Source organism: Zea mays, chromosome 4 (assembly GCF_902167145.1).
Source record: "Zea mays cultivar B73 chromosome 4, Zm-B73-REFERENCE-NAM-5.0, whole genome shotgun sequence".
In the NCBI taxonomy this organism is placed as follows: domain Eukaryota; kingdom Viridiplantae; phylum Streptophyta; class Magnoliopsida; order Poales; family Poaceae; genus Zea; species Zea mays.
The window spans coordinates 46,410,351-46,418,965 of record NC_050099.1 but is presented as its reverse complement, the minus strand read 5'-3'; the positions used below and the strand labels follow the sequence as shown (position 1 = coordinate 46,418,965).

General features: G+C 41.9%; 1 pseudogene; it reads right to left on the bottom strand.

The window, feature by feature from the left end:
* Nucleotides 1-955: 955 nt before the first annotated feature.
* LOC109945710 (uncharacterized) lies at nucleotides 956-7,965 on the bottom strand (annotated as a pseudogene).
* Nucleotides 7,966-8,615: the final 650 nt, after the last annotated feature.

Here is an 8,615-nt window from a genome sequence, read left to right as displayed (position 1 = left end):
CAGGGCTAAGCATTTTTGTAAATCATAATTTTGATACTTCACCAGAAGTATCTATAAAGGTATGGATTTCAAGGAAGGCAATGCATCCAAGGGTTTCCAAGCAACTCCTATAAACCTAATGCACATTCACTAGACTTAAAGTGTGTAAAAATAATTTAAAAACACAAGGGGTTGCATGCACCGGGGCTTGCCTGAATAACACTAGGTTAGTGTTGTTAATTGGCGACCATCTCTTGTTCTGATCTTGTTTTGTCTATCCATCTTCAGATTAGTTCATCAACTTCATCCTGTGGATTAGCCCGCGCTTGGGGTCGACTTGAGTTCGTCTTCCGCATCACGCGATTTTTTATCGTACCTCATGAGATGCATGATGCACATGTATGAGCACAAGTAGAACGAGTATAATATAGATAATCTACACTAAAAAGGATGAAACACTTAAAACCAATCATTAAGCACCATGGATATCACAGCAGGGCATCGACTACCTCCATTAACCCAATTGACATATTACACTAGAAAATCTATTTTTATTCCTAGATTTTTATTAACTTTTTAAACTATGTATCTTAATTACTTGATTTACTGATTTATCTAAATCGATCATCACAATATACGCATGCTAAATTAATAACATTCATTGAGACCAATAATTCTATTTACTCTATTTGTAGACCTAGTTAACGACAATACGAATCAACTTACCATGACTAATTCGACGCGATGGTCGCAAGCACGACGACGGTTTCCGGTTGACGTCTTTGATCACACATGTCTGGCGAGTGATGCACACAGCTTCACTTCTCGATCAGATACCCATGGGATTTATTTTGTCGAGCTGGTGACGCGTGGCCAACACCGAGTGTCTTCACGGCTTGGGGACTTGGCGTAGACGAGGATGACGCTCGACGACTTGTTCGCGCACTTGGTGAATACCATGCTGCTAGCTTCGTCTTCATCTGACGCTTGGGATTTCTTGACGACGCACGGAACGACGACGAGATCGTGTTTGGAGTGAGCTGGTGAGGTGGGGGTCGAGCAGGGGATGATGGGTTCGACGACTCGACTGTAAACACAAACACGCCGAAACCCGATGGATGAGGAGCGAGTGCACAGATGGGTCGGGTTGGGACCAGAGGACGACGAACGCCATGACGGGTTGGAGACCGGATTTAACAACGGGGTTGTACCATGACGTATAGAAAATTGACAATAGGCCAAGATGTGATTGGCGAGTTGAGCGACTCCGACGATTTGATGGCAGTGACTTGGGCGAGCACAGCATGGAATGATGCCCCACCTGGCCGAGCTGAAGGAAGCGCGGACCAGAGACAGAGTGGGCACCAGGGACGAGTTCATGGCAACAGACACGCTTGACGACCACAAACGCAGTTGGGATAACTAAAAATACTACGACAACCAAGAATCGGCTCGAAGACGACAACCGGTCACGGAAGAAAGAAACTCGACGCGAAAGCTCGACACGTCGTGGCGAGCAGAGAACTTCGCGCGCGCGACTAGAAGGAACTGGAAAGCCACGGCACTGGAGGAACTTCACGGTGCGCAAACACCAGAGAACTCAGCGTCCAGCGAGCAGCGAGCAGAAAAAATCAACGACGGGATAAGAAAGTACAGGATACGGCAGCTTGAAGATAACGCATATGTTGTTAAGCGGTGGCTGAGGATAACTTTAAGAAATATTCATTCGCTTTTCTTTTGTCAAGCAATAATTAATTTACTTCACGATTCATATTTTTGTACACCAATCAATCCTAAATTTAAACCTTAAGATTATGGCACAATTCGATTCGAGTTTAAACTACCAAAGTTGTGAATATTTTGCTGGAAACAATCCAATTAATCATTTTGCGCATGATTTTCTTGGTTCTGAAATTAGGATTTGATTTGGTGAATACTCTGGAATTCAGATGAACCTTTACCCGTTATTTATATTTGGAGATTTTTAGATCGGGGCGAGACACAATCGGAACAAATCAGAATGATGTTAACAATAGTATTTCATACTGTGTTCCATTTGATTCGAAATCAAATAATCTCATCCGCGTCTGAACACCTGGTTCCACAGCAATAGATAATTTACCGGTGAATCGAAGCTCAATTTTGTATCCAGGTACGCGATTTCACGGTTGACGAGTGGGAACCGAATTATTTGCACCGAAAACCTTAGTCAACGAGTTCTATTTAATTGGCCCGGGATAAAATCGTCCGAGTGGGTCGAGCTTCCGAATTCGTATTCGCGCGAGCGATGAATTTTTAAATAATCATCGGACGCACAGATTTTCGGAATAACGATGTTCCGAACATCACGAAAATTTCGAAAGAGCCCGAATAGATAAAAATAAAAACGAGGTCGCGCTCGCGACAAACGAAACAGATGCGATATTAAAATCGCGATAGACGAAGATGTTTAAAATTTGACATCCGTTTTATCCACTGATTACGTGCTTAAATCCGTACTCGTTATCAAGCGGAATATAAACACCTGGGGTGTTACAGCCCTCCCCCCTTAAAAGAATCTCGTCCCGAGATTCGGAGCGAAAGACTTCTAAGAGTAGAGAAGCATGTAACCCATGTCCATATCAGCGATAATTATATGGCAGTTCCAAGCAAAGGCGAGTGTCTCAGAATGTTGCTTCTCTAGAGGACATAACATGTATCGCCTTAGGCTAATTTAGAAATGTCCACCAATAGAGACGATATCTGCCAGAGGAACACATAAGGTTCCATGTGTGCAGTTCGCTTTTTCTGATGACACTGTACTATCTGAGTCTGTTGAGCGAGCGGTAATTACGTGATTTTATCCAAACAGAATCAGATGCAACCTCTTGGGTAAAACACACAGAAAAAGGTTTACCAACAAGTGGTCACGGTAACTTCATAGCACAGGGGATGAGTGTGAATATCGATTAACATCACAGTTGACCCGTAGCTGGCCAGAAAATCCAAGTCCATGAAAGGTGATATAGATTCAAGAAAATCACCAGCGGAAGGATCTGTAGATGCGGACTTTGCAACCAGTCCATTTTATCCAGCACTATTCATGGCTCGACTTAATCACACATGCTAGAAAAGCACACGTGAGGCAATCAAGGCATGACTAGAGCGACGATTAGGTGGTGATCAGTCGATTTTAACTTAACTTTTGTGAATACTTTCTTTAGAGTGGGTTAGACCAAAGTGAGTTCAGGCAAATCGATAAAACGATCTCTAAACTCAACCCTTGTTCACTGGGCAGTTACAAGTTAGTAAAACCAACTTGTTGAACTACTTTTGACATTGAGCAAATCCTCTCAGTACCATTGGTAAGCCAAGGGTTGAGAGTTCACATTGGCTAACAGGAGATTATGCACTTGGGTAGAAATCCATTTGGTCATGTTGTTCATCCGTTTCTTCATGTGAGATGAATTGACTTGGTTCGAAGTACATGGAGTAAATAAAGGGACGAATGAACAAATCCCTGCATCTCAGCGGCAAGAGAAGTCAATCTCCATTTTGAGAGCTAATCAGTTGTTTCTCAACACTAAAAAGCTCCAAGGCATCACCTTTACACAAAGGATGTAAAGGGAACTTCTATGCGTGCAGTCACTATCAAGGTCAAGGGAAAAGAGACCACACATGTAAGGGGTATGCTTTTTTTAATCCAACAAAGATGATAGATGTTGCTTGATCACGCGACAACAACATAGAAATTGTTTCAAGGGAAGATCAACGGAAGGTAACACATCAGTGTAATTCCATAATGGATCATGACCAGAGACCTTGATACGAGCATCCAACGAGTAGCACAATCCTGTGTGCGCATTCACAGGAGGCTCTCAGTTTCGCTGCGGCACCATAAGTCATTAACCATGACACCATCACCGAACGGGCACCAATAATGAATCTCACGTAGTAAAAACAGATTGTGCCAAGATAACGCATTGACATAGTCTCATAATGGATTACAATTACTAATTGTGATACCAGTGCGTGCCGAGTAGCACAACTATGTGTGCGCACACACAGAAGGCCCTCGGTTTCGTCACGGCACCACCGGTTTTAGTCATAACACCATTATCAAACATAACCAATAAGAAATCTCGCACAACATAAATAGACTGGGCAAGGGTGATAATATACAAAGAGACTCTACCTGTCAAAACGGTTACAAGTAGAGAGCCAAATAGATTATGGCCCGATGAAATGAACAAGGCATGGCCATAACCTAAACTTGATAAAAGGAGTATGATGGGAGACTGTTACTTCAGCTCCAAGCATATCTCTATGCCCATTGCAGCGATAACAAGGTCAAGGATTAATTTGGTATGCCTTCGATAGATATGGGGAAACCAAAGGCATCAAATTCAAGAAAATACTCGGACAGGTCTTTTCTGAGTTAGGTTGAAAAAGCAACATGGCGATCCTTAAGAACAGGCAAACTGGAATAGAGACATCAGCTTGCACAAATCGAATAAGGGCATGGTCTACGATGGAGACATGACTCGAAATTCTTGTTTTAAGCTTGGGTACACTTTATGCCCAACAAAGAAATTATCTAAGCATTTATTTGTATATGTTTGGTCATGGTGTGATAACGGAAAAATCAACTTTGGGTCATGGTTCACCAACTAAGAACATGGCCTAGTTTTTCGGTTTAAGCAAACAAACTACTAACCTTCTATCGACACATCAAGTACCAGAGCAACACATATAATTCCTAAATAGATTTCCTAAGAAGGGAGGACAGCTATCTCGTCGAAGTTCACAATGCAACATTACACCACATTATCTACAATCACTGGTTACTGGAATAAAGATGAGAGAAGCATTTTGGGTGTATAGGTGACGAACATAATGAAACAATCAGGATGCATGCTCGTCTTATTCGTTCTCACTGAGTTTTTGCCAACATAATGTGGCAATAATGTTCTATATCGGTGGCATACTTACGACTTTCACGGTATTTTGCTAGTCGTCAGCTACACATACGTTTTCGAAGTTAGTGTACCTGCAGAAAATCCATTACAGCCTAATTTCCCATGATGCAGTTCACACATGACAGTTTATCACAGTTTATACTCCATATATTTCTATATGGAGGCCAGCTCTTCATTAAGCGCCGAGCCACGCATAGGCGCCGTTGCCACACTTTAACCATAGGGCAACCCATTATGGTAACTCACCTTCTTACCTGAGCGTAGGTGCGTCGTTACAAGTACATTACACTTCTCAGTATTCCCATGTCTGTATACCCATACACACACATAGGGTACTAAATTCCTAGAAAAGTAAATACTCCACATCGCAGCCTTCATATATACATATGTGGAACATGTATATAATCAAGCGCTTTTTTATACTCTTCCCTAGACCGACGTTTGTTCGGTCATGCTCTCACATCTCACCTTACCTTGAGCGTCGATCCATTCAAAACTAAATGGCCTAAAAAATAACAATACACATGTATGCAATACCCCCGGTTGTGGGTTATGGTTTTCAAATAAGCCACCTGATAGTCCTTAACTTAGGGCTTAACAGAGGATGTCGCTAGCATTATAGTTTTTCAAATCTGTTTTTCAAAGCCAAACAATGTGTTTAGTTGAAAATAGGTTTTTTTGAAACAAAAACTTTTGTTTTGAAAATACGTATGTGACCGTATATACTTAATCCTGCTCCGATACTAGCTATGGCAGAACCTCCCAAGTTATTGGGCCCACATGCACCTGTCCTTGTCTTAAAGACCTCAGACTGCTATGCATGTGCACCAGATAACTTAACAGGATCCGTCTGATTGCCCCAAGGACATCGGATAAACCACTTACAACTAGAACCGCGGGATTAAGTAAACACAAATCACACACATCAACAGTTTGCAGCGGAAATCTTATTACCAAATTTTACAAGTTACAAAAATGTTACTTTGTACCTGATCGGAGTGATTACAAAAGTGATTCAAAGAAATAACTTTGAACTGTTATAAATTATTTATAGTTTTGAAATATACGCTAGCTCAAGTGACCATCCTCAATAAGAAGTATAGAAGAGTTACTTAGACTTATAAGAAGGCCGAGCCCACCGGCACTTAATACCATCAACAGCAGCACAAAGTTAAAACCCGAAAAACAACAGGGAATAAAACCCTGAGTATGGAGTTACTCAGCAAGACTTACCCAACTAAAGAAAAGACTCTCAAGGGTATGCTGGATTTGGGAATCAAGGAGAGGCTTTAGCAAGAATCAACTTAGATACTTTTGCAGAAATAGCTTACAAAAGTGAGTCCTTACTTTCAATATTTTAACGCCGGATTAAATATTAATAGACTCTGTGTGCATCTGGTCTAATTTCTCCATCTCATCAATACAACATCATTTTTATTCATGAGGTTCACATCCTGACTTAGGTTGCAGGTCAGTGACCAAATCTTCATGTCCACGAAGTTACGGCGATCCGAATCGATTATACTCAGCTGAGGATCTCCAATCACACGACATATGTAGCACTTAACCCTTGCATATGTCAACCCACCATCGGGGTTCTTAAGACCAGATCAGGTTCACGTCAACTGAGAGCACAGATACACCACCGTCCAGCCTCTTGCCACGGAGGGTACACGCTACTCTCGTCATCGCTCCACTCCCATTGCGTGTTATGTTATTCTGGCCTTAGTCTGCCCGAGGCAAAGCTTACCCATGACGAGGCATGTGACCAGTTAAAGGGTCCTCGGTCAGCATGCCTACATACGCATCCAATCCTTAATCAACCTGGGTAGAACATCACTTGTTTCTAGCCTAAGTCCCGATTTAAGTACTTCCATCCTTAGGATTGTTTGTGTTCCTTAGGATGAAAATAGCATCAAAAGGAACTTTGCAGTAAGATCCCACCATGCTCTCAATGAAAATATTCTTGCAGGTAGAAGTCATCTTTCCTCAGGATAACCCCTGAGCTAGGCCTTAATGCAAAAGACAACCTCTATCCACAAGATCTGAGCAGGCCTAAGCATTTTTGTAAATCATAATTTTGATACTTCACCAGAAGTATCTATAAAGATATGGATTTCAAGGAAGGCAATGCATCCAAGGGTTTGCAAGCAACTCCTATAAACCTAATGCACATTCACTAGACTTAAAGTGTGTAAAAATAATTTAAAAACACAAGGAAGGGATTGCATGCACCGGGGCTTGCCTCAATAACACTAGGTTAGTGTTGTTAAGTGGCGACCACTTGGCGACCATCTCTTGTTCTGATCTTGTTTCGTCTATCCATCTTCAGATTAGTTCATCAACTTCATCCTGCGGATTAGCCCGCGCTTGGGGTCAACTTGAGTTCGTCTTCCGCATCACGCGATTATTTATCGTACCTCATGAGATGCATGATGCACATGTATGAGCACAAGTAGAACGAGTATAATATAGATAATCTACACTAAAAAGGATGAAACACTTAAAACCAATCATTAAGCACCATGGATATCACAGCAGGGCATCGACTACCTCCATTAACCAAATTGACATATTACACTAGAAATCTATTTTTATTCCTAGATTTTTATTAACTTTTTAAACTATGTATCTTAATTACTTGATTTACTGATTTATCTAAATCGATCATCACAATATACGCATGCTAAATTAATAACATTCATTGAGACCAATAATTATATTTACTCTATTTATAGACCTAGTTAACGGGAATACGAATCAACTTACCCTGACTAATTCGACGCGATGGTCGCAAGCATGACGACGGTTTCCGGTTGACGTCTTTGATCACACATGTCTGGCGAGTGATGCACACAGCTTCACTTCTCGATCAGATACCCATAGGATTTATTTTGTCAAGCTACCATAGGATTTATTTTGTCAAGCTGGTGACGCGTGGCCAACACCGAGTGTCTTCACGGCTTGGGGACTTGGCGTAGACGAGGATGACGCTCGACGACTTGTTCGCGCACTTGGTGAATACCATGCTGCTAGCTTCGTCTTCACCTGACGCTTGGGATTTCTTGACGACGCACGGAACGACGACGAGATCGTGTTTGGAGTGAGCTGGTGAGGTGGGGGTCGAACAGGGGATGACGGGTTCGACGACTCGACTGTAAACACGAACACGCTGCACAGATGGGTCGGGCTGGGACCAGAGGACGACGAGCGCCATGGCGGGTTTGAGACCGGATTTAACAACGGGGTTGTACCATGACATATAGAAAACTAAAAATAGGCTAAGATGTGATTGGCGAGTTGAGCGACTCCGACGATTTGACGGCAGCGACTTGGGCGAGCACAGCATGGAATGATGCCCCGCCTGGCCGAGCTGAAGGAAGCGCGGAACAGAGACAGAGTGGGCACCAGGGACGAGTTGTAATACCCACTTTGTAAAAAAAATCTAAAAGGAAAAAATCATATTTCTTTGAACACATGTGTGCCATCTCTAATTATCATTTCATGTGAACACCTCATTTAAAAAAAACAAAGGATTAATAAAAAAATCATTAAATTATGCATCATGCTGAAGTTTCATTGTGTGTACATTTTTTTTGTGACAATGTGACAATAATGTAGAAATAAATATGATAACGCCAAAATTAGAATTTAAATCCTAAAGGAAATTCTAGAATT